This window comes from Rhinatrema bivittatum, chromosome 7, assembly GCF_901001135.1.
Source record: "Rhinatrema bivittatum chromosome 7, aRhiBiv1.1, whole genome shotgun sequence".
NCBI classification, from domain to species: Eukaryota; Metazoa; Chordata; class Amphibia; order Gymnophiona; family Rhinatrematidae; genus Rhinatrema; species Rhinatrema bivittatum.
Genome location: NC_042621.1, coordinates 192,092,682 through 192,119,529, shown reverse-complemented (window position 1 = coordinate 192,119,529; position 26,848 = coordinate 192,092,682). Strand labels below are relative to the sequence as shown.

The following is a 26,848-nucleotide window of genomic DNA, read 5'->3' as shown; positions in this document are numbered from 1 at the left end:
ATATTCAGATCCCCACTGAGACTCCTTTTTTGCAGGTAATACGTTTTTGTTATAGAAGGAGAGGAATCTTCAATGATTCCAAGACCATCCTTCATAAAGGGGCGGATTTTCAGAGCCCTGCTCGCCGGGAAGCCTATTTTACATAGGCCTCCCGGCGAGCGCAGAGCCCCGGGACTCGCGTAAGTCCCGGGGTTCTCCGAGGGGGGCGTGTCGGGGGCGTGTCGGGGGCGGGCCCGGTCGTCGCGGCGTTTCGGGGGCGTGTCGGCAGCGTTTTGGGGGTGGGTACAGGGGGCGTGGCTACGGCCCGGGGGCGTGGCTGCGCCCTCCGTACCCGCCCCCAGGTCGCGGCCCGGCGCGCAGGAGGCCCGCTGGCGCGCGGGGATTTACGCCTCCCTCCGGGAGGCGTAAATCCCCCGACAAAGGTAAGGGGGGGGTTTAGACAGGGCCGGGCGGGTGGGTTAGGTAGGGGAAGGGAGGGGAAGGTGAGGGGAAGGCAAAGGAAAGTTCCCTCCGAGGCCGCTCCGATTTCGGAGCGGCCTTGGAGGGAACGGGGTAGGCTGCGCGGCTCGGCGCGCGCCGGCTATACAAAATTCATAGCCTTGCGCGCGCCGATCCAGGATTTTAGTGGATACGCGCGGCTCCGCGCGTATCTACTAAAATCCAGCGTACTTTTGTTTGCGCCTGGAGCGCAAACAAAAGTAGGCTATTCGCGCGCCTTTTAAAATCCGCCCCATATTTTTTAAGTAATTCCAAAGAAGATAAAAGTGGAGATCTGGGGAAGTTGAGAAAATGCAAGCTTAATCTAGATCTATTCTTAAAAATCTCAAGCCTCCTATGAATAGACAAATTGTCCTTAAAAAATGCAACCTTAAATTCCAAAAGGGAGTTATTTTGAGTTTCCAAAGTTTCAATTCTTTGATCCTGATTAATAGAAGTAGATTGTACAAGAGTTAGTTGACCCTGATAACTTCCAAACAGGAAGAAAAATCAGAGGGTTGTTTACTCACATTCTTTTCTAGACATCTTCTAGAGTTATAGAGTCGGGCTTCATTAGGCTTGATTTCCAAGAGACCCCTGGGTCTGAAACTAAAGGTAAATTAACACCATCATCATTACCAGTAATATTAGCAGGCCCACCAAGACCAACTCCGGAATCCAAGGGAGAAGGTGAGCGATAATCAGGACTCAATGGTGTTTCAAGCTCAGGTAGAATACCTGCCATCTACTTAGCAAAATCCACAATGAGCGATAGACATGATGAAGACTGCTCCATGGTTCCAAACAATCCAGGAATATTCTGATGGGAAGATAAAGAGGCCAAAGTTGAACACAAATGGCCTTTCCTCTTCACCATTACAGTAATATGAAAGGAAAAGAGGGCCAGGCAGCCAGAAAAACTTACAAACAATGAATCCTGCAGATGGAAGAAAAACCTCTCCTAGAAGCGTGCTTCTTTGGTAAGTGGCTTCAGCAAACTGGTGGCGGCGTGCCGCAGGGCATCTCCTTATGACAGTGTCTTTGCCCCTCCTCCTTGTGTTGATGAGGCAACTGGGGGAGCTTCAGCTGAATGGGTAGTCTGGGAGCACAGAGCAGGAACAGAAGGTATTCTCCCCACTCCTCCACTCACTAGAGCAAGTGTTGTGATTCTGCCTCCCAACCACCAGAGGTCCTCAGAGAGCTGCTCCTACCCTCTCTCCAGCTATAGGTTCTGTGACCTCATGATTTGGCAGTGCCCAGCCTATTTAACCCTGCCTCTGGTTATGCTCGGGGCCTTCTCATCAAGTCTATTTGGCCCCCTGCTTGTCCCCTCATCTCTGCATGCTCTGTGGCTTCCCTAAGCCTTCTGTTCCAAGTATGCTCTGTGGCTTCCCTAAAACTTTTGTTCCAAGTTTGCTCTGTGGCTTTTCGAAGCCTTCTGTTCCAAGTTTGCTCTGTGGCTTTCCTAAGCCTTCTGTTCCAGCTTTGGCTCTGTGGCTTTCCCAAGCCTTTTGTGTTTGCCTTGCTTATTTATCTATTTATTTATTTATTTGTTTGTTTATTTTGAACTTTTTTATACCGACATTCATGTAGAGAAATTACATATCAAATCGGTTTACAGTGAAACAAAAACATTGCAAAAAGCATTACAATGAACTAGGAGAACAGGGTTGAACTGGTCTCCCTAGGCCTTCTGCTTTTGCCTTGCTCAGTGGCTTCCCTAGGGCTTTTGTGTTACTTGTCTGGTCTAGTCTTTGTCTTGTTTTGTCCTGTCCTTCTCCAGGGTCCCAGCCTACTCCAATGCCCCAGGTTCTAGCCTGTTCCAGTATCCCAGCCTGTTCCAGTGCTCCAGCCTGTTCCAGTGTCCTAGCCTGCTTCAGTGTGCCATGCCTCCCTGCATCTGGTTCCAGTTTCCAGCTCTAGGCCTGCCTTTGGTTCTAGCCTTCCTTCAGCTCTAGTTTCCAGTTCAGCACTAGCCTCAGTTCAAGCCCCTATCTAAGTCCTGCTGGCTGCCAGAACTCAAGGGCTCAACCTGTGGGGGAGGCAGCTGGTATAGGCCGAAGATTCCCTAGCTTAGTTATGTCTTGCCCTGTAGTCCTGGACTGTTCCTGTGGGGGGCCTAGCTGGGTCCTCAACCAAAACAGCAGAGTGCCTCCTTATGACAGCATCTTTGCCCCTACTTCTCACACTGATGTGGCAACTGGGGAAGCTTCAGCTTAATGGGTGGTCTGGGAGCACAGAGCAGGAACAGAAGGTATTCTCCCCGCTCCTCCCCTCATTTGAGCAGGACACCTCTTTATGACAGCGTCTTTTCCCCTCCTCCTCATGTTGGCAAGGCAACTGGGGGAGCTTCAGCTGAACATGTGGTCCAGGAGCATAGAGCAGGAAAAGAAGGTATTATCTTCACTCTCTCTCTCTCTCTCTCTCTTTCTCTCTCTCTCTCTCTCTCATATATTTATATGGAGAAGGTACAGAGAAGAACAACCAAAATGATAAAGGGGATAGAACAGCTCCCCTATGAGGAAAGGCTGAAGAGGTTAGGGCTGTTCAGCTTGGAGAAGAGACGGCTGTGGGGGGATATGATAGAGGTCTTTAAGATCATGAGAGGTCTTGAACGAGTAGATGTGACTCGGTTATTTACACTTTTGAATAAAAGAAGGACTAGGGGGCATTCCATGAAGTTAGCAAGTAGCACATTTAAGACTAATCGGAGAAAAATCTTTTTCACTCAACGCACAATAAAGCTCTGGAATTTGTTGCCAGACTATGTGGTTAGTGCAGTTAGTGTAGCTGGGTTATCTAGATAACCCTTACAGTTCCAACCCTCTCATACAGGGTCAGGTGACACAGCCAGTGAATGTTAACCCCTTGCTGCCTGGACTGGAGAATGACCTTCTGCTATTGGTTTTCCAACACCCCTTCTCAATGGCTGTATGGTCAACTCAACCTCTCCAGGATGTCCCTGTGGCAATCTGTGGTGGAAACCCACAAATACCCATGCTTTGTCCTCATGGGGAGAGCCTTTTATTTCTCATACCACTCTCTGTCATTTCCCAGTCTTACATCTGGGTGGTGTTTCAACATCATACCAGGTGAAGGACTCTGGTATTTCTTACACATGCATTTTGTACAGGAGTCAGAGAGCTGGTATACCCTTCCTTGTCTAGGTAAATCTTTGAAGTATGGGTTCCTCTTTAGGCTTCACAGTTTCAATGTTTTCTGGAATATATTGGAGTCTCTTCTTTCTTTGTTTCAGCTGGTTCCTTCACAGTCTTGTCTGCAGTGACATCCAGTTATTATGCAGCTCCAACTTGGTTTGCACAGGTGACTATACACAATTGTTCTGTGGTTTCACTTTGACTCATGTTAGTGGTGTTACTCACAGGAATCATCCATAGCTCAGGGCTATTTGGAGCTATGATGTTTGGCAAAGTTGCCTCATCAATGTGCTGCACACTACAGGTTATTGTCACTTGCCCCTAGATTCATCAAAATGCTATAATTTTGCATGGTTAATGCCTGCGATAAGAAAAAGGGGTGTGTCTACCATGTGCTTTGCATAGGTAGTATTATTAAAGTTTGAGAGAGAAAGAGAGAGAGAGACTCTTTATAAGGCCTTCATAGTAGTCAATTATTTATATTACTATGAGGACCAGCTAATAGCTCAAGGTGAGGTTTTGGTGGAGGTTTAGGGTTTTGGGGCCAGTTTTACATGCAGAGTGAGACGTACGAACAGCACAGTACATCTCAGTGAAGATCCAATGTCATTTGGAGTGAGGAAAGTCTCACAAAGATGAGATTTCTACAATGTTCTCATGTCCTAGCTTGATGGACTTATACCAGGGTACTATCAAGCTAGGGTGAGAGAACATTGTAGAAATCTCATCTTTGTGAGACTTTCCTCATTCCAAATGACATCACATCTTCACTGAGGTGTACTGTGCTGTTTGTACGTCTCACTCTGCATGTAAAACTGACCCCAAAATCCTAAACCTTCACCAAAACCTCACCTTGAGGTATTAGCTGGCCCTCCTATAGTGATATAAATAGTTGAATACTGTGACCAAACTCCCCAGAGGCTCTCTCTCTCCCTCTCTCCCTCCCCCCAAGCCCAGAAATGGCTATAATGTAAAGTGTAGTCTTTATCACAAATTGCATTACAGCTGTTAACACCAGGAAAAAAGGTGTAGTTATTTCTGGTATTAAAAACAAGTAATAGCATGCAATATGCTATTGCACAGTGCAATAATGTCCCTCATTTTCATTAATCCCACCCAAACCCCTCGCCAATCTACATTTGTGCCACACGCTACCACAACTATTGCAAACATTATGGCATTATCACAGGCATTAATACCATCACACATTTTGATGACTGACCCTATTGGTTTGTCCTGGGGAGCAGAATTCTGTATCCCTAGTCTCATTTATTGTATCCCAAAAGAGTACCCTTTGTGGCTCTGTCCATCATCTTGGAGCATTTTCCATTCAAGACATATATGTAGGCCTTGCAGCCAAATGCCCTCAGGTGATTAATCCAAAGTTTCTGCCTTGCCACATTTTGTGCAAGTGCCATCTCATTTGCCCTTGCTGGCAGCAGGTTCTGCAGCTAGTGTGTAGTCAGTGCCTCTTCCCAGAACTTGTCATGAAGGTTGGCTTCTTGCTATCTCCATTAGTGTATAGTTCTTCCTCTCAGCTATAGCATTCTGATTCGGAGCATAGGGTCTGATTCTTGGTCCCTTGTCACTTGAGGTATACTTGAGTACTCTGTCTCTCTGGAACTTGTTGCTTGTCACTGCTATGTACTCCTTGAGTTTCTCCAGTGCTCCACTTTTGTGTCCCATGAGGTAGGTCTTTGTGAACTTGGAGTAATCATCATTGAAAGTCAGAAAATATCTGTTTCCAGGTACGCGGGGGGGGGGGGGGGGGGGGGGGGGGGGAGCATATCATTGTCATCATTGGTCCACATAGATCACTATGGATTAGCTCCAGTGGCTGACTTTCTCTGCTATGGCTTGCCTCTGGCAATGGTGCACATGTAACTTTGTTTTTCAGAATCTCAGTGCAAGGGGATATCTTTAAATCCACTGTCATCTGATTGCTCAGCAAGTCATTTATTGCATCTAGGCATCTGTACCCCAGGCAGTTGTGCCACGAGTGCGTGCAGTTCTGGTGCAGAGTTTGGGTAGCTACATTAGCATACTCATTAGCACAAATGGTTCTGTATATGTTATCACCCACAAACCCTTTTGCCATTATGCATATCCTCCTCTTAATCATGCATGTGTTTTTGCAGAAGAGAACAGTGAAGCCCTTGCTTATTTGGTGTTTCACTAACAGTAGGCTTGCCTTTAGATCTGGCACATATAACATCTTTCATGAGTATTCTGTGTCTGTGCCTAGCAGTGGTGGCACAGGTAAGCTGTCCTTCTCCATTCCCCATCACAGAAATAATTTCCCATTTGCTAGGTACATTTTATCCTTCATATTGTTTTCAATATCTGTGACTACATCTTTATTACTTGTCATGTGGCTAGTTGTACCTGAATCAAAATGCCAGTCGGTCACATTACATCTCTCAGGGCATTTAAAACTGCAATTCCAAAGCAATTCAGCTTGCCTTTCAGCATCAAAATTACTGTTCACAGTCTTAACAACTTCCTTTGTCTCTGAGACCTTTTTGGTTCAGATTTCCAGACTAGGCAATCTCTCTTTAAAATACCACCTCTCTGCAGTGATGACATAACATGGGTTGCAACCACCCATTGACTAGAACCCTTATGTGTAGGTATCTCTGCCTCTCTTGGCTGTACCTGCAGTGCCTACAGCTTTACCCCATGCTACTGATGCAATTAATAGCAGTGGCTATTCCCTAAGTCACCTTAATTAATAGCAAGTAATGGACTTCTCCTCCAAGAACTTATCCAAACCTTTTTTGAACCCAGTTACACTAACTGCACTAACCACATAGTCTGGCAACAAATTCCAGAGCTTTATTGTGCGTTGAGTGAAAAAGATTTTTCTCCGATTAGTCTTAAATGTGCTACTTGCTAACTTCATGGAATGCCCCCTAGTCCTTCTTTTATTCAAAAGTGTAAATAACCGAGTCACATCTACTCGTTCAAGACCTCTCATGATCTTAAAGACCTCTATCATATCCCCCCACAGCCGTCTCTTCTCCAAGCTGAACAGCCCTAACCTCTTCAGCCTTTCCTCATAGGGGAGCTGTTTTATCCCCTTTATCATTTTGGTTGTTCTTCTCTGTACCTTCTCCATATAAATATATGAGAGAGAGAGAGAGAGAGAGAGAGAAAGAGAGAGAGAGAGAGAGTGAAGATAATACCTTCTTTTCCTGTTCTATGCTCCTGGACCACATGTTCAGCTGAAGCTCCCCCAGTTGCCTTGCCAACATGAGGAGGAGGGGAAAAGACGCTGTCATAAAGAGGTGCCCTGCTCAAATGAGGGGAGGAGCGGGGAGAATACCTTCTGTTCCTGCTCTGTGCTCCCAGACCACCCATTAAGCTGAAGTTTCCCCAGTTGCCACAACAGTGTGAGAAGTAGGGGCAAAGATGCTGTCATAAGGAGGCACCCTGCAGTTTTGGTTGAGGACCCAGCTAGGCCCCCCACAGGAACAGTCCAGGACTACAGGGCAAGACATAACTAAGCTAGGGAATCTTCGGCCTATACCAGCTGCCTCCCCCACAGGTTGAGCCCTTGAGTTCTGGCAGCCAGCAGGACTTAGATAGGGGCTTGAACTGAGGCTAGTGCTGAACTGGAAACTAGAGCTGAAGGAAGGCTAGAACCAAAGGCAGGCCTAGAGCTGGAAACTGGAACCAGATGCAGGGAGGCATGGCACACTGAAGCAGGCTAGGACACTGGAACAGGCTGGAGCACTGGAACAGGCTGGGATACTGGAACAGGCTAGAACCTGGGGCATTGGAGTAGGCTGGGACCCTGGAGAAGGACAGGACAAAACAAGACAAAGACTAGACCAGACAAGTAACACAAAAGCCCTAGGGAAGCCACTGAGCAAGGCAAAAGCAGAAGGCCTAGGGAGACCAGTTCAACCCTGTTCTCCTAGTTCATTGTAATGCTTTTTGCAATGTTTTTGTTTCACTGTAAACCGATTTGATATGTAATTTCTCTACATGAATGTCGGTATAAAAAAGTTCAAAATAAATAAATAAATAAATAGATAAATAAGCAAGGCAAACACAAAAGGCTTGGGAAAGCCACAGAGCCAAAGCTGGAACAGAAGGCTTAGGAAAGCCACAGAGCAAACTTGGAACAGAAGACTTCGAAAAGCCACAGAGCAAACTTGGAACAAAAGTTTTAGGGAAGCCACAGAGCATACTTGGAACAGAAGGCTTAGGGAAGCCACAGAGCATGCAGAGATGAGGGGACAAGCAGGGGGCCAAATAGACTTGATGAGAAGGCCCCGAGCATAACCAGAGGCAGGGTTAAATAGGCTGGGCACTGCCAAATCATGAGGTCACAGAACCTATAGCTGGAGAGAGGGTAGGAGCAGCTCTCTGAGGACCTCTGGTGGTTGGGAGGCAGAATCACAACACTTGCTCTAGTGAGTGGAGGAGTGGGGAGAATACCTTCTGTTCCTGCTCTGTGCTCCCAGACTACCCATTCAGCTGAAGCTCCCCCAGTTGCCACATCAACACAAGGAGGAGGGGCAAAGACACTGTCATAAGGAGATGCCCTGCGGCACGCCGCCACCAGTTTGCTGAAGCCGCTTACCAAAGAGGCACGCTTCTAGGAGAGGTTTTTCTTCCATCTGCAGGATTCATTGTTTGTAAGTTTTTCTGGCTGCCTGGCCCTCTTTTCCTTTCATATTACTGTAATGGTGAAGAGGAAAGGCCATTTGTGTTCAACTTTGGCCTCTTTATCTTCCCATCAGAATATTCCTGGATTGTTTGGAACCATGGAGCAGTCTTCATCATGTCTATCGCTCATTGTGGATTTTGCTAAGTAGATGGCAGGTATTCTACCTGAGCTTGAAACACCATTGAGTCCTGATTATCGCTCACCTTCTCCCTTGGATTCCGGAGTTGGTCTTGGTGGGCCTGCTAATATTACTATTAATGATGATGGTGTTAATTTACCTTTAGTTTCAGACCCAGGGGTCTCTTGGAAATCAAGCCTAATGAAGCCCGACTCTATAACTCTAGAAGATGTCTAGAAAAGAATGTGAGTAAACAACCCTCTGATTTTTCTTCCTGTTTGGAAGTTATAAGGGTCAACTAACTCTTGTACAATCTACTTCTATTAATCAGGATCAAAGAATTGAAACTTTGGAAACTCAAAATAACTCCCTTTTGGAATTTAAGGTTGCATTTTTTAAGGACAATTTGTCTATTCATAGGAGGCTTGAGATTTTTAAGAATAGATCTAGATTAAGCTTGCATTTTCTCAACTTCCCCAGATCTCCACTTTTATCTTCTTTGGAATTACTTAAAAAATATATGAAGGATGGTCTTGGAATCATTGAAGATTCCTCTCCTTCTATAACAAAAACGTATTACCTGCAAAAAAGGAGTCTCAGTGGGGATCTGAATATAATAGATTCTCCTGATCATTTAAATTTAACAAATTTCTTAGAACAATCAACTGATGTTGTAACTGATCATACTACTTTATTGGTTATGGTTACCTTTTCTTCTGAAGAGGAGAAACATTTGATATTATGGTTGTTCTTTTCTAATAGACGGTTTTCATTTATGAGTTTTCCAGACATCTGCAAACAGACCCAATGATAGAGGAAAGCTTTCCTACAGCTTGGGGATGCTGTGATTGGACTTCGGGGCACTTTTTCTTTAAAGTATCCTACAAAGTATATTATTCAGTATTCTGGTAACAAGTATGGGTTTTTTGAGCCCTCTCAGCTAAAAGCTTTCATAGAGAACATGTCTTCTCAAGTCACTTCTTCAACTCTGGTCTCTTAGCGGGGAATGCAATATAATATATATTTTCCTAACAATTCAGCACTTAATTGTACTGAGTTCTTTTTTTTGTATTTGTCTCTTTCTCTCCTCTCTTCCTATTGAGGTCTGTTCTTTTTGGGCTATTAGAAAGTTTTTTTCTTCTTTTTCTTAAATGCATTCTGTATCAATTATATTGTTTAGTTTATGTGATAATGGCCCTTATTTTCTGTAAAGCATTTTATGTGCTTATTATTGTTGTTGAAAATTATAAATAAAGAGTTAAATATAAATATTCCATGAATTAATATAATAAGCACCCATACCTTCATTAGGAGTACTCTGTAATACTGCCACTACCGAGTTGCTTCAGGTCACATACCCAATAGCGGTGGCATTACAGAGATATGTACCCCTGATTGGAGTTATAATTAGAATAACAGAGAACCGCTAACAGATCCTTGCTCTCCAATTCTAACAAAAAATGCCACACTATTCCTTCTACTAGTTCTCCCTTATTCATACAGGAGTTCACCACTCCAGCAAGCCTCAGAGGAGGTACTATTCAGAATGGTAAGCACCTCCTCTTGACTCACTAACCCCAGGATTGGTCTAGGGCCATCTAGTAGAGACCTAGAGGGTGTTTACAAGAAGGAGAATAGCCCTTCTCCAGTTTCATGGAACCACTCTTGTCTCCAATAATCTATTGAACAGATCCATCAGAGGACCCAGCAGAACTCTTAGCTCCCTTAATATCCTAGGATATATCCCATCTCACAGCCTTGTTCACTTGCAGATTTGCTAGTTCTGTACAAACCTTTTCTTGCATTAATGGTGCGGCATCAAACCCACTACATACCCCCATCAACAATCGGCAGCCTTCTCCAATCCCTTTTTCAGTGAATGCCAAACATAAGTATTTATTTAACATTTCTGTTTTGACTCCCGTCACACATTTCTCCTTTTCTCCTTCAGATTTATAATCCACTTTTGCCCTTCCTCCTTTTGATGACATTCCTGGACAGAATCTTGTCATCTTGCTATATCTCTTTAGCTATCTTTTCTTCCACTTATGCCTTTTCCATCCTGATTGCTTTCCCATTATTTGATTTATTTCATTATTGATAATGATATTATCAGTAATATCATTACTGATTAGTCATTAGTGGGCATACTAGCAATTGTGAATCAGCCCTGTAATAAACCCAACATATTGGCTACTGTTTCTGTTCCAAAGAGCTGTTGTCTTTGAAACCAAATGGTTGGTCAATATGTTACTCTGTTTATAATATAATTTAACATTGCTATTGCTGTAGCTGCCTTTAGTGGATGAATAGCTTTCCAGTCTCATAGCACCCTGGCAGTTTAAAAGTCATATTTTCCTTTTTCATATGCTTTCGCTCCACTGCAGTTATTTTAACTATTCCACCTTTACCTTTTACCATGGCTCTCAATCCTATCTTCTTCTTGTAACTTTTTCACCTCGCTGCACAAGATTCAGATTTTGTTTTTATGGTTAAAATAACTGTGGTGGAGCTAAAGCATCCATTCCTTACATACAGGGGAGTGCAGTGCGAGAGAAAGCCACTGTAGGCAAAGGCTATGGTGGGGGAGGGAATGAATGACTATACCTCCCAGAGGGCTACAAGGCTGAGGGAAGAGAAAGTGGCAAAAGACCAGAAACCAGGTGGTGACCTGATTAGGGGCAGCTACCAGATTTACAAGGCTGGTGGGAAAACCAAATGGAGCAGGACAGCAGGAGAGGAAATGGCTGAGAACTGATGGCAGAGTAAGTCTCAATTGGATTGCAGTGGGTGGAGTGGGAAAGCTGAAGTGCTTGAGAGTGAAACAGGAGTCATTCAGCTTTTGGGTTCCCTCAAAAGGGGGAGGTAGCTCTAGAGAAGCAACTGAGCTGGGGGCTAGGGCAACCAGCTCTGAACTGCTTTGTGCATTTAACTATTAGTTCTGGAACAGGATAGCCAGCACTAAACTGTTTGTGCATTTAACTACTAGTGCTGGAATTGGAGAGCCAGACCTGAACTGCTGTGTGCATTTAACTACTGGGACAGGATAACCAGCATGGTACTGTCTTTGTCTTCAAACCTAGGCATGTCCAAACTCAACTCTGCTTCCAGCCATATCCAGGCTTCATTGGTCACAGGGATACTGCAGCGGGGAACAATCTGAGAAAGCCCGAATAGCAGAAGTCCACCCGGTGGGCGGTTACAAATGGTGGTAGCAGTGGGATTGTGATAGGACTACCCAGAGAGTTTGGAGAGATCGGCTGAACCTTCCTGACACCAGCAATGCCTTCTCTCAAGAGGAGGGAAGGAGTGTTAAATGGAACAGCTGGCCTTGTGTTAAAAGGTAAGAGTTAAACTAAGTTCTGGTAAGGGGCGAAGTGGTGGTGGGGGAAGGAGATTCATTGGACTTGTAAGAGGCCGCACTTGGGTTGGCCTTTTTGTTTGTTTCCCGAAGGTGCCATCGGGATGGAGACTGAAAATATGCTGAAGTGGATGGCTCAGCAGATGCAAAACCAGCAAGAAACCATGCACCAGCTCCTCCAAGTCTCCCTGTAGTGGCAGAACAAATAGCAGCAACCACTCCTGAGGCTAGTGGAAGAACAGACGAAAGAAACTCGGACATTGATACAACAACAACAACAACAGTGGTTGTTCCTTCTGGATGAGGTTGAGACATTCCAGGTGCTCTAAGGGACACCGAGAAGGGACTACTGGGACCACTAAGAGGCTTAAGCCTCTCTAAGCTGGGGCTGGAAGATGATCCAGAGTCTTTCCTGGTCATGTTTGAAAGAGTTGCCGAGATAGCTGGGTAGCTGAGGGAGCAATGGGCAGTCAGATGAGCCCCGCAGTTGACCAGGGAGGCCCAGGCCACCTATAGGGCCTTGGATAAAGACCAGGCAATGAACTACGAGGGCATCAAGGCCACTATTGTAGATCAATTGGGTTTAAACCCTGAAATGTGCCAGAAACGTTTCCGGAGTTTCAGGGTAGGGAAAGGCAAAAGACCCCGAGTGACTGTGCAGAAGCTCCAAGATTTATCGACCCAGTGGCTTTGCCTGGTGGTATAGTCCAGTGAGAATGTGGTGGGGCAGTGTTGTTGAAGCAGTATGAGTATATTACCCTCCATGAGAACCTGGGTGGGCTGCCATGGACCCTGGATTTAGGGGAGTTCGTAAGGTACAGTGAGAGGTTTCTAAACACTGAGGAGGCAACAGTTATAGACAAGAGGCCAATCAGGGAAGGTAGAACACAGGGAACTCTCAGGGAAGGGGCTACAGGCCTGGAGATGAACTGGAGAGAGTTCCCTCCCAGGGGGAAAACCCAAGGGAGGCGAATTTGGGCCAGAGGGAAAGATTCCCCTGGGGAGGTCTGCTATGCAAATGGGGCGGGGTCCTCTATGGTGTTTTACCTGTGGAGAGGAGGGTCACTTTAAAAAGGATTGCCCCGAAACGTAAAGGAGAGGTGAGAAGGGCTGCAGGAAACAAGATATGTACAAGAAGTACAGGTAAACGGCACCAGTGTGGAAGCGATCTTGAATACTGGGAGGAATCGGTCATTAATTTTGGGTCCCATGGCAAGGAACTTGAGGCTCATAGACCCTGGCCAAAGAGTAAAGGCAAGGACCCAGGTCAGGTGTGTGCATGGGGACACTCGAAGCTGCCCTTCCCTAGAGGCCTCCCTAGAGTGTGGAGGGACAAAAACAAACTTGAAACTAGCAGTAGTCGAGAGGCTGCCTTTCCCCTTGATCCTGGGAAGAGATTGAGAAAGATTAGGGGAGCAGCTACAGGGGCAAGATGCCTGGGTGACCACCAGGGCCAACCCCAACCCTACCCAGGATCAACGCAAAAAGGAGGGCTCGAGAGACCTTGGTGGAAAATTTTCCTTTTATAAATATGGATATAGTAGGGGAGCCCCAGGCCCGTACCTGAGCCCGGTCTTAGAACCCAGGGAAGGTGCTCCAAAGGAGCACCTGGGGAATACAGAGAGACAACCAGGCTGGGACCAGAGATACTGCAGAAGTTACCCCATTTCAGGATAGAACAAAAATGAGATAGAGTGATCTGTGAATTAAAACAGAGGATGAAAGCGGAGAAAAAGTGTATCCATTTTGTGAAATTATTAGTGACCTTGTCTATCGAATAAATCCTGAGTCTGATCAGCAGGCAGGATGCTGTCCCTTGCTCATGATACCCCAATAACTAGACACTTAGGTAGTAAGACTACCCTCTTCTGCTTCACAGAGCATTTTTATTGGCCAGGCATAGCCCAGGCGGTGAAATATTTTTGTATGTTTTGCCCAGTATGCCAGAAGATGACCACAGGCATGCCAACAAGGAGCCCTCTGATATCCCTGCCAATAATATCCGAGCCCCTGAACCAGGTAGCAGTAGATGTAATGGGGCCCTTAGAGAAAAGTGCCCAGGGCCATCAGTATATTTTAGTCATGGTAGTCTATGCCATGGCTATTCCCCTCCGTACAGCATCAGCCAAAATTATAGCTGGAGATCTAATCCGCATATTTTGTCAGGTAGTGTTCCCCAGAATGCTCTTGACGGATAGAGGGACAAACTTAATGTCACAGTTCCTCAAATAGGTGTGGATGTCATTCAGAATTCAGCATATTAAAACTACTGCCTACCATCCACAGACAGATTGATAGAGCAGTTTAACTGCACGTTAAAGAGCATGCTGCGCAAGTATATTCAAGGGGACCTCCAGAATTGGGACCAGTTGATCCCTTTTTCTCTGTTTACAATACAAGGAGTCCCGCAGGCCTCCACCAGGTTTTCCCCATTTGAATTGTTATTCAGAAGACAGCCACGGGGCGTCCTGGAAGCCTTAAGCAATTTCTGGAGGGGCCGAACATCATCACCTACAAATATAGTGAGCTTTGTGGTGCAGCTGAATGAAAGGTTCTACATGGCTCACAAAGTAGCCTGGGATAATCTGCAGAGAGCCCAGGAGTGGTGGTAAAGCTATTATGACAAAGGAGCCCAAGTAAGGGAATTTAAAGAAAGAGATAAAGTCCTAGTGTAGGTGCCCACTTCACCACACCACTTGATAGCCCAGTGGAGAGGGCCATGTGAAATCCGCAGGAAGCTAGGGCCAGTGGATTATCAGGTGACCCAGGGAAGAAACAGAACTCAAGTTTTCCATGTGAACTTGCTCAGACCCTGGGTTGAAAGGGAGGCCTTGGGGATAGGAGGAGAGGAGGAGGAAGCAGATCTGGGCCCCGAGGTAGGACAGATGTCAGGGAAGGAGACCAATGAGATTGACCCCACACTCTCCCCAATATAGAAGAAGCAGTTGCAAGGGGTAACTGATCGGTTTCTGGACATATTTTCTATATATCCAGGGAGGATCTGAATAGACCAACATAGAATCTATATGGAGCCGGGGAAAGTAGTGAGGCAGAAACCCTATAGACTTCCCAAAGCCAAAAGGAAGGAACTTAAGAAACAACTGGAAGAAATGCTGGAGCTAGGGGTGATTGAAGAATCACATAGAGAGTGGGCTAGTCCCGTGGTCTTGGTCCCTAAGGCAGATGGGATGACTTGGTTCTGCATCAGTTTTAGACAAATAAATGCCATCTCCCGTTTCGATGCATATCCAATGCATATCCAGCCCAGAATTCGATGCATATTCGATGCATATCCAGCCCAGAATTGAGGATCTTCTGGAGCAACTTGGGGATGCCCGGTACCTGTCCACCCTTGATTTAACCAAGGGATACTGCCAAATCCTATTAGACCAAGAGAGCCAGGAAAAAACAGCCTTTATTACTCACAGGGGCCTATACCAATTTAAAGTACTCCTGTTTGGAGTACACAGGGCTCCCACCAGTTTTCAAAGTGCAATCAGCATAGTACAAAGGCCCCATCAGGGTGATGAGGGGCCTATCTAGATGATGTGATCATTTTTTCAAAATCATGGCGAGCCCACAAAGATCATCTAAAAGGAGTCCTGCAACCCCTGTGCTAGGCTGGGTTAACAGCAAATCCAAAAAAATGTGCGCTTGGGAAATCGCTTGGGAAATCGGCCACACGTGTAAAAATTGCCACTTATGTGTATGGCCGGGCCCTGCACGCACCATGTATATTTTTAAAAGGGCCTGGCCATGCGCATAAGTGGTGATACATACACAAGTGCCAGGCACTGAGAAAGGGGCGGGCCATGGGGGCGGAGAGGGGTGGGGCAGGGTGGTACAGAAGCTGGCCGGGATAGCGGCTATTAGCGGCTGTCCCAGGTAAGCATGTGCCGCCAGCCAGCCAGCGCATGTAAATTACTTCTGCTCCAGAGGAGCAACAAGTAATAAAATAAAAAAATTCAAGCAAGGTAGGTTAGGTTTAGGGGGTGGGGAGGAGAGGGGAAGGGAAGGGAAGGGGAAAGGGGAAAGGGTTAGGCAGGGGGCTAGGGAAGTTCCCTCCCAATCCGCTCTTTAATTGGGGTGGACTAGGAGAGAACTGGGGAAGGCTTGATTGCATCGCTGTGTGGAATTTGCAAAAATTCACCCCCCCCCCCTTTGCACGCGCCGCCTAAACATGCATGCGTGGATTATAAAATCCGGCGCACATGTGCGGCCACCCGATTTTATAACATGCATGCACCAGTGCACTCCGTTATAAAATCGGCACATCCATGTGCACACACCGAGAACCACGCGCATTTTTTAAAATCTACCCCACAGTATTTAGGACGCGTGGTAGAGCTCAGACAGATAAGACTCAGACTAAAGAAAATAGAGGCCATTGAGTAAACTCCACAGCCCAAGACAAAGAAACAAGTGAGAGCCTTTTTAGGCTTGACAGTTTATTATAGGAGATTCCTTCCCAATTTTGCAGACTTAACAACCCCTTTAACAGAATTTCTGAGGAAGAACCACCGAAATCAAGTTAGGTGGGATAGAGAGATAAAGTGGAAGTTATTGTTGCGAGCGCGGCCTTCAGCTGATGATAAGAGCATGGAGGCGTGGTCACTAGCTCATGGGAGAGCGTGAGCCCCTGGACCATGGCATGACTCTGGGAGGAGCCCCAAGGCACGACTCTGGGAGGAGCCCCAAGGCACACCGTGAGAGGTGAGAGCATGCAAGCGCAGGCGGAGCAAGAACAAAGCAGGACTGGAACCAAGGCAAAGAACTTCAGAGCAGGAGCAAGGCAGAATTAGCCCTCCGCTGATCCTATACGCACCAGTGTGACCCAGCAACGCAATGCTGGTCACGAGAGTAGCCCTCCGGCCACTCGGTAGCCCTTTCGGACCCGCCGCTTGGGAACGGCGAATGCGTGAGGCCAAATGGAGGCTGAGGGCAGGAACAGGACAAGACAGGAACTCAGGAACTAGGAAGACTCAGGCGAAGACTTGGATACTCGGGAGACTCGGACAAGGATTCAGGTTACTTAGAAGACTCGGACAAGGATTCAGGTTACTCAGAAGGTCTCAGGCAAGTATTCAGGATTCAGATGAAAGTACTGGTTGAGAACTGCATCACAGCGCACCCTACACAGCTACCCATGGCTGGTCGCAGACCAGACTGAACGCGAAGCAGACTCCAGGCGAAGAAGTGAAACTTGAGACTGGAACATGACGAAGATTCAGTAGAGGCCTGCACTGGGGTGTGCCCTACACAGTCACCTGTGGCTGGTCGCGGGCCATGCTGAAGCAGAGCAGGTTCTGGCAGAGTCTTAGGCATGGACGAAAGCAGACACAAGGGACTCCAAAGACCAGGACAGGATTCAAGACTCAGGATTCAAGACTCAGGATTCTCAAAAGCAAGGCATTAATAAAAACAGAAGTCTCTTGGAGGCTTGTGCTGCAGACAAGAAGAAGGCCTTGTATCACGAAGTGCCCTACACAGCCCCCCATGGGCTGGTCACAGACCATGACGGTGGCACGCCAGGAAAGGTGGATGCAAGGAATCTGGGAACTGGATGCAGAGGTGAAGACGAAGACAACAGAACCAGAACATCAGGAACATGGAACATCTGGAACATCAAGACATGGAACATCAGGACTTTCAGGAATGGAACCACTGAACATCAGGACATCTGGAACAACAGGACTTGGAACAGACAATGAAGGAGCTCCAACAGAGAACAAGACCAGGAACATCAGGACCAGGAGACCAGGAACGCGGAACGAAGAGCCATCTAAATAAGTGAAGACCACGGAGGACCTTGACCCAAAGAGGAACACAGACAACTGTGATTCTGGATCCGAAGGCCCTGAGGAGCAGGAACTGAGCCCTTTTATAGGGCTGAAGCAGGAAGTGAGCTAATGAGGACTTCCGGTGGGGCTGCGGGCTTTTCTCACCGCTGGCCCTTTAAGTACCTTGAAGAGGCATGGCCGCGCGCCTAGAGAGGGAGAGGGGCAGGACCAAGGACAGCGTCAGCGGCATCCACGCGGCGAAGAGGAGCAGGCAGAGGCAGCACTAGGCCACGAAACGAGGGCCTGATGTCGGCAGCTTCCCTCCCGCAAGGGAGAGTAGGCTAGCAGCGGCTCCCTGCCGTGAGGAGACTTAGTGGCGGCGGCTCTGCCCGCCTTGAAGATGGAGCATTGGCAGCAGCCTCTGGGCTGCGCTGGGAAGAGGCTGTGGTGGCAACGGCCTCCGGGCTGCGCCAGGGACGGTGTTGGAGCGGCAGGTGGCTCTCTCTTCTGCGAAGAATGGCGGTGATGGTGGCAGGGCCACGGAGAGCAGCCTAACAGTGGCAACAAGGCAGCACTGAAGGTGAGAAGCCTGTTCGCGGGATGAGTTCCACGAGCAGGATCCTAACAGTATTGCCAGAACCAGCATTGACTTTCAGTACCAGTACTGCAGACAGATGCTTCAGACATAGGGTTGGGAGCAGTATTATCCCAGAAGGTGGGAAATGAGGAACATCCAGTCCTCTATCTCATTAGGATGTTAAGCCCGAATGAGAAACATTATGCCACCATAGAAAAAGAGTGTCTGGCCATTAAGTGGGCTGTGGAGGCCTTCCAATATTATCTGTTGTTTAGAACTTTCACATTGATCACAGACCATGCCCCCCTAAAATGGCTCAACAAAATGCATTCTTCTAATGCTTGCCTTACGAGATGGTATAGCAAATGTTGCTTACCTGTAACAGGTGTTCTCACAGGACAACAGGATGTTAGTCCTCACATATGGGTGACATCACAGAATGGAGCCCAATCACGGAACACTTTTGTCAAAGTTTCTAGAACTTTGACTGGCCCCTACTGGGCATGCCCAGCATGGCACTAACCCTGCAGCCAGCAGGGGTCGCCCTTCAGTCTTGTTTAAAAGCTACAGGCAGTGCCGAAAATTAAAATAAGAAAACGAAGCCAACACCGCGGGGTGGTGAGCGGGTTTCGTGAGGACTAATATCCTGCTGTCCTGTGAGAACACCTGTTACAGGTAAGCAACATTTGCTTTCTCACAGGACAAACAGGATGGTAGTCCTCACATATGGGTGAGTACCGAGCTGAGGATGTCCGGACATGCACCAAATGTACCCAAGACGTGCAACAGGCACAACAATTGGGGTAGAATTTGGGGGAGGGCATCCTGAACCCCACCGGGCAGGCGGAAGGGTGTTGGTATGTAAATAAGTTATGCAAGACAGACTGGCTGAAGATGGAATCTTGTCTTCCAGCTTTGTCTACTCTAGGCAATAGTGGGCTGTAAAAGTATGGAGAGAACTCCATGTGGCAGCCCTGCAAATGTCAGGAAGCAGCACCGATCGTAGGTGTGCTACTGAAGTCGCCATGGCCCTCCCAGAGTGTGCTTTAATACGATTTTGAAGTGGAATGCCCGCTTGCTGATAGCAAAAGGAAATGCAATCCACTAGCCAAGAGGAGAGAGTCTGCTTACCTACTGGCTGCCCCAATTTGTTAGGCTGGAAAGAGATAAATAATTGAGTGCTCTTTCTGTGGGCAGCTGTACGGTCTAGGTAAAACGCTAGAGCCCGTTTGCAGTCAAGGGTATGCAGAGCCTACTCTCCTGGATTGGAATGGGGCCTGGGAAAAAGGGTAGGTAGTATAATGGATTGATTGAGATGAAACTCTGATACTACCTTAGGCAAGAACTTAGGGTGAGTACGAAGAACCACCCGGTCCTGCAGGAGTTTAGTATAAGGCGGATAGGTAACTAGAGCCTGTAATTCACTAACTCTGTGAGCAGAAGTGATTGCCAAGAGGAAAATCACCTTCCATGTGAGATAACGAAGTTCACAGGATTGGAAAGGCTCAAATGGTGGTTTCATGAGTCGACCCAAAACCAGGTTAAGGTCCCAAGAAGGGGCCGAAGGATGCAGTGGAGGCTTGAGGTGCAGCAAGCCCTTCAAGAAGCGTGTTACAAGGGGTTGTACTGAGATCGGGACACCCCCGATACCTTTATGGAAGGTGGGTACCACACTGACATGCATTCTGATGGAGGAAGTTTTAAGACCTGACTCTGACAAGTGCCAGAGGTAGTCTAGAAACTTCAGGATTGGACAGATAAAGGGATCAAGGGCCTGAGAAGAGCACCATGATGTGAACCTGTTCCATTTGTAAGAATACGATTTTCTCATGGAAGGCTTCCATGAAGCAATCAAGACACGGGAGACTGGATCAGAAAGGTTAAGCGGCTGAAGGATTAACCTTTCAACATCCATGCCATCAGGGACAGGGCTTGCCGATTGGGGTGGCGGAGGCACCCATCATTTTGAGTGATTAGAAGCGGGTCTGTTCCCAGAGGAATGTTCTGCGAATGGAGAGATCCTGAAGTATTGGAAACCACACCTGGCGGGGCCAGTGGGGTGCTAACAGGATCATGGTTCCCTTGTCCTGACGTAACTTCACGAGAGTCTTTGAGAGAAGTGGAAGTGGAGGGAATGCATATAGGAGACCGGTTACCCATGAGAGGGAGAACGCGTCTCTTGGTGGATAATGTTGGCTATGAGCGAGAGAGCAGAAATTGCCTACTTTGCAATTCTGGGGTGACGCAAAGAGGTCTATTTGAGGATAACCCAATTTTTGGAAGATGGCGTTCGCTACTGAGGGGTTTAGAGACCATTCGTGGGGTTGGAAGATGCGACTCAACTTGTCTGCCAACACGTTGCCCTGAGATACATCGAGTGGTAGAGGTCCTCCACCCAAATCTGTACAGCTTCCTGGCACAGAAGGTAGGATCCTGTGCCTCCCTGTTTGTTGATGTACCACATGGCCACCTGGTTGTCCATCTGGATCAGGATGACTTGATTGGACAGGCGATCCTGAAATACTCTGAGAGCATATCGAATTGCTCGTAATTCAGGAAATTTATCTGGTGTTTGGCTTCCTCTGGAGACCAAGAACCTTGTGTCTGGAGATCGGCCACATGGGCTCCCCACCGAAGTTGGAAGCATTGGTGGTTAGAGTTATGTGAGGGTTTGGCGTCTGAAATGGCAAGCCCTGTAGATTGATTTGATTCGTCCACCAGGCGAGAGACAGACGGAGTGAGTTGGTGACGTGGACAATGGTCGACAGGGGCTGAAGGGATTGAGTCCATTGCGACCTTAGGGTTCACTGCATGACTCTCATGGCCAGGCGAGCCATTGGGGTAACCTGAACTGAGGACGCCATATATCCTAGGAGGATGAGAAAATGATGAACAGTCATCGAGCGTTGAGACTGCAGCTGATGTGCCAGAGACACGAGAATGAGGGCTCATTGTCTAGAAAGGAAAGCCTTTGCTTGCAAGATGTCCAAGTCTGCCCCAATGAACAATAAGGTTTGAGATGGGACTAAACAGGATTAGTCGTAGTTGACTAGAAATCCGAGTGAAATTAGAGTGGTTAAGGTGAGATGTAGGGATGACAAAGCGGTTTGCTGAGTCAGAGCCCTGATTAACCAATCGTCCAGATAGGGGTAGACGTGAACACCTTGAGTCCTGAGGAAGGCGGCAACCATGACGAGGCATTTTGTAAAGACTCATGGTGCAGACACTAGGCCGAATGGAAGCACGCGATACTGATAGTGCTTGGGGCCTACGAGAAACCTCAGGTATTTGCGATGAGATGGAGTTATTGCAATATGAGTGTATGCGTCCTGGAGGTCGAGAGAGCAGAGCCAGTCTCCTCTTTGTAGAAGAGGAAGAAGCGAGCCCAAGGTTACCATCTTGAACTTTTCTCTCTGGAGGTACTTGTTGAGGTCTCGTAGATCCAGAATTGGACGAACGCCTCCCGATCTTTTGGGTATTAGAAAGTACCGGGAATAGAACCCGAGACCTTGCTGAGGGAATGGTACTGGTTCTATTGCTCTGGATTGGAGTAGGAGGGAGACCTCCTGCTCCAGGAGCAATGTTTTCCATGCCATTAGAGGCGGGGAATCCGGTGGGATGGAGAGAAAATTGAGATGATAGCCCTGAGCAATTATTGCTAGGACCCAGGGGTCCAAGGTGTTTGATTGCCATATGTTTTTGAAATGGCATAACCGTCCTCCCACTGGTATGTGTGGTAATGGAATCTGGCTGCTGCTCTCTACGTGAGAGTCAAAAGCCAGAAACAGGGCCCGGCTGGGGGGCTGTCTGTGGCTTTTGTTTTCGGGTCTGACGAGACTGTGATTTGAGGAATGGTCTCGCAGAACGACATCTGGCTGCTTGTGGGTAGGACTTCTTTGGTCTATAGAAAGATTTTTTAGAGTCCTTCCGGAAGGGCTGTTTGGAAGGATAATCCGAAGGTATCAGAGAGAGCTATTTGAGAGTCTCATGATGGTCCTTTAATTCAGCCACTGTCTTTTGAATCTGCTCGCCAAAGAGATTGTCTCCCATACAGGGAAGGTCAGACAACCTATCTTGGACTTCCGGTTGAAGGTCTGAAGACTTAGCCAAGCCCATCGTCTCACTGAAATAGCTGCTGCAGATACTCTGGTTGCAGTGTTGAAGATGTCATAACATGATCTAATCTCATGTTTTCCTGCCTCTAAACCCTTATTAATTAGGGTGTGGAGTTGTTCTGGAAGTGACTGAGACATGGAGGTTGTCAACTCCTGCATCTTCTTAAAAATGACCCTGTTATATTGGGTCATATAGAGTTGGTAAGCGGAAATTCGGAGGATCAACATTGATCCTTGAAAGACTCGGTGACCAATGGTATCTAAAAACTTCTGTTCCTTGCCAGGGGGAAAGGAAGTGTGAGGTTTCGACCTTTTTGCTCTCTTTTGCGCAGATTCAATCACCACAGATTGGTGATCCAACTGAGGCTTTTGAAAGCCTGGAGCCGACTGCACCAAATAGGTAGAGTCAGTTTTCCTGTGGACTGGTGCAATGGAGCCAGGATGTTCCCAGTTCTTCTTGAGGAGATCTAGAAGAACTTGGTGGATAGGGATGGAGGTGATTTCCTTGGGTGCATCCAAGAATTGAAGCAACTCCATCATTTGATGTCTGTCATCCTGTTCCGTTAATAATTAGAAGGGGACCAATTCAGACATTTCCTTCACAAAATTTATGAAAGAAAGGTCCTCTGGAGGAGAACGCTTTCTATTCTCAGTGGGTAAAGGAGGTGATGGCAAGTCATCGGTGTCTGGTGAGGAATCATCAGTCCAGGTATCATAAGGGTCAGCACCTGTCCCCCTAGGACAGGGTTGGGCAAGTCCGGTCCTCGAGGGCTGCAAACCAGTCGGGTTTTCAGGATACCCTAATAAATATGCATGAAATAGATTTGCATACAACTGAGGCAGTGTGTATGCAGGTCTCTCTCATGCATATTCATTAAGGATATCCTGAAAACCCGACTGGTTTGCAGCCCTCGAGGACCGGAATTGCCCACCCCTGCTCTAGGAACTGGAGAGAGACAGGGGAGTTGGATACCTGAAGGTCCTGGTCTAGGCTCTGAAGGCATCTAAGGAATAACCGAAGGCACCGATGAAAGCAATGAAGGCCCTGGCGCAGGCATCAAGGGCATCGGTAGATGACTCGATGGCGCCGATGGAGGTACCGGCACCGATCTTGGTGGCTGAGACAGAACTCCTGATGGAGGAATGCGGAACGGTGTTTCTCCTCCCGATGATAAAGTAAGCGGGGAGGGCACCGAAGCCATCGGTGACCCGGGGGTCCATCAGTGGAAAAGCGGCTATAAGCGCTTCCATTCTCGATAGCAGTGGTGCCAAGGATGCTGGAATCGGGCCAGTAGCCGGTTCCACTATCGGTACTGATGTCTGTGCTGGGGGAACCTGGAGTCGGTGCATCGCCTTGTCAATGGCCTCCTGAACCATCTGGTCCAGTTCTTCTCAGAGACTTGGAGCAAGCAGCCCCAGCTCCGGAACAGAAGAAGGAGGCAGAGGCATAGCCGGAGGGACCACCATTAAAGGCGGAGTCACGGCTCCCGATGACCTGTCGGGCGAGGAGTGCCTCGGTGACCTGGTCGCCGAAAAGGTCGGTGCCTTTTCTGGACGGGGTTTCTTCGACGGCGACTCGGATGATGGCAAGGTCGATGGTTTTGCTCCCTCGATGGTCTGAGACTTTCGATGCTGGTGGCGATGTTTCTCTTTACGATCCCCTGGATCCTGAGGGGGAGAAGAGGGTGTCGAAGGCCGAGAAGTTGTCGATGCCGGATGGTCACCGATCGGTGGTCGATGCTGGCATGACGTTGATGGTGCCGGTTCAGATTACGTCGATGCAATGGACGGAGTCGGGGTTTGAGCACGGAAGAGAAGTCCCATCTTCTCCATTCTGGCCTTGTGACATTTTGGTGTCATTAGGGTACGTTTGGTGCAGGTCAAGACATTGTGCTCTCGTCCAAGACACATTACACAGACTTTATGAGGGTCTGTAATGGACATGGTACGAGTACAGTCCGGCACTGACGGAACCCCAACACCATGGCCATAGAAAAAATCGAGCCGCAATACAGTCAACGGCCAGTAGGCCGCAAGGGCCAAACTCGACGGTAATCGACGGAAAATGGGTAAAAACTTACCGGAGTACCATGGACCGAAAAAGTTAACGGAGGGACCCCTGTTGAGCAATTTAACTTTTAATAATTCCGTGAGGAAAATTCCTGTCAGGAATCCTTGCAGAGCTCCTTAACTGCATGGCTACTGCTGCGTGGAAAAAAGAAGACTGAAGGGGGACCCCTGCTGGCTGCAGGGTTAGTGCCATTCTGGGCATGCCCAGTAGGGTCCAGTCAAAGTTCTAGAAACTTTGACAAAAGTGTTCCGTGATTGGGCTCCATTCTGTGATGTCACCCATATGTGAGGACTACCATCCTGCTTGTCCTGTGAGAAATGGCACTATACCCATTTAAATTTTCAGTACAGCATCGGGCGAGAAGCGATTATAGACATGTCAACATTTTGTCCTGAGACACAATTTCCCCAAAAATGGAAAGGAACCAGGGACTTCTGAAAAAGGGGGAAAGGTATATAATGGGAGGTACCTCTCATTTCTCAGACACCATGGGAGTGCAGTGAGAGAGAAAGCCACTTTAGGCAGAAGCTTTGATGGGAGAGGGGATGACTATACCTCCCAGAGGGCTGGACAGATGCAGTCCCTTCTCCACCCACTCACAGCCCCCCACCCCCCACCTACTCTGGCACCCCAGGCATGCACCTGTCTTGCTCGATCCTTGCAACCCCCATAAGTGCGCGAGTACTTCTGTACCCATGGAGCTTGTAGCTAATATTCAAAGGGGAATAGCTCAGGCAGTTACTCTTTGAAAGCTGCCTATAAGTTACAGAAGTACAAAGTGCCTGCGTACTCTACTTAAGTACCTCTATTTATTATTTTTAAAGCACTACCAGATGGTACAGTGCTGTACAGATACACATACGAGACAGTTCATGCTCTATGGAGCTTATAATTAAGTCAAGACAAACACACATGACAAACGAGAATATGAAAGAAGTTTACTACAGAGAAGTACTTAGGATTTAAGAGCAATTTCAAAAAAGGTAAGTGTTTAAACTGGATTTCAATGTGGCCAGAGAGGGGGCATGATGCATAGACTCAGAAAATATATTCCAGACGCAGCAAGATGGAGTCAGGAGTTGGTGGTGGAGGACAAGGGCACAGAGAAGAGTGACTTGCCCGAAGGATAGAGCTGATGTGGTAAGATGTAGGGAGAGAGAGAAGCTAAGTAATGAGGAACTACAGACTGAATACATTTTAGGTGAATAAGAGAGGCCTGAATAGTATGTGGGTACTCTGCACCTGATATTTGTATGACGGCAGAATGGGGGCAAAACTCTGCATATATTTGAAATTCCTCTCCTGAACTAAACATAACCCCAGGAATGTCTTCTGTAATCCAAATAAAACTGTGAGTGTTGTGACAGCCCTGTGCACTTTCAGCTGCTGGTAGGGAGGCAGTTTTCAACTGGGGCAAGCTCACGAGGTAACTGCTTAGTTCGCCTAATAAATGCCTTCAAACAGTGTCTTCCTCGTATTGCAATCTAGATGCAACTTTCATCAGGAACAGCAGAGGGAGCTAAAGTATTTTATATACAATTAGATTTATTTTTCCAGTCAACTTTTCTACACAGTCCACCACAGGACATCTAATAACATCTATTAGTTTTGTCTGCTGAGGACTTCAAGAAAAATAGAAAAAGGGGAGGGAAAATAAAACCCCAATAACACAGTTTATATATATTTAGCAGATAATATCTATTTTTAATCAATCTGATTAAAACTATTGCATAAAAAATAATCCCTGAATTTTGCTCAAATTAACAAATTTCTCCAGCAGAGCAAAGCACTGAAATAGGAGATTAATCCAGACCTCTGATAGGCATTTGACATTTCACTAGCAGTGCCTTCCTCAAATGTGACTACAAGTAATCTCAGCTTTCATAGCCTGCATGCTTTTAGCTGCATTAAAGGAGAAATTCTTGTGGAAACATTTTGGGTCAATGGGGAAGAAAGTGCACGTACACAAGATTTTCAAAGGTTTGCACACTATTTTGTCCCCTGCACAACCACCCACACAAGGAGTAGGTACCAAGTCTGCAGACACTTTCAATGTGTGCACTTTGCAGTTTCTCATTTTCAAAGGGAAAGAATGTGACTTGTTTCCATTTGAAAACAGCTGCAATGTATTTGTGAACTAAAATAGTCTATGTGCTTTCTATACAATGCAAGATATTGGAAACTGCCTACTAAACATCCTCCCTTTATTCCAAAATGAAACTCCAGATTGTTTAATAAGAAGAGTCTTTAGATAGATGGTGACGTTTTTGACTTAGGCTATAGGCCTTCAGCCATTCATGAAATGATGAAACTAACCGCAAAGCATGGCTCTAGTGATGTTATATTGCCAATCAACAGAGTCTTCAGATTTAGGGCCTGATTTACTAAAGCTTTTCTCCCATTCGGCATCTATGGAAAAAATGCTTAGTAAATGAGGCCCTTAGAAAGAAAGCTTTTTGTTTTTACTTATGTTAAATATACATGGTTTTATATTATAACTTGTGTGCTGAAGT

At 47.0% G+C, this 26,848-nt stretch overlaps 1 protein-coding gene across 6 annotated transcripts in view; it reads left to right on the top strand.

Annotated features, from left to right (window-relative positions):
* The window catches only part of LOC115095675 (alpha-1A adrenergic receptor-like), a 124,462-nt gene that overhangs the window by 2,293 nt on the left and 95,321 nt on the right, over positions 1 to 26,848 (top strand). For 3 of the 6 annotated variants that reach the window (XR_003857840.1, XR_003857841.1, XR_003857842.1), the window contains exon 3: positions 11,515 to 11,774. The gene's annotated coding sequence lies outside the window, so the exon portion shown is untranslated. Of the gene's footprint in view, positions 1 to 1,359; positions 1,404 to 11,514; positions 11,775 to 11,885; positions 13,517 to 26,848 lie in introns of those variants that run through there. The other 3 variants (XR_003857839.1, XR_003857838.1, XR_003857843.1) reach the window with 2 other exon arrangements.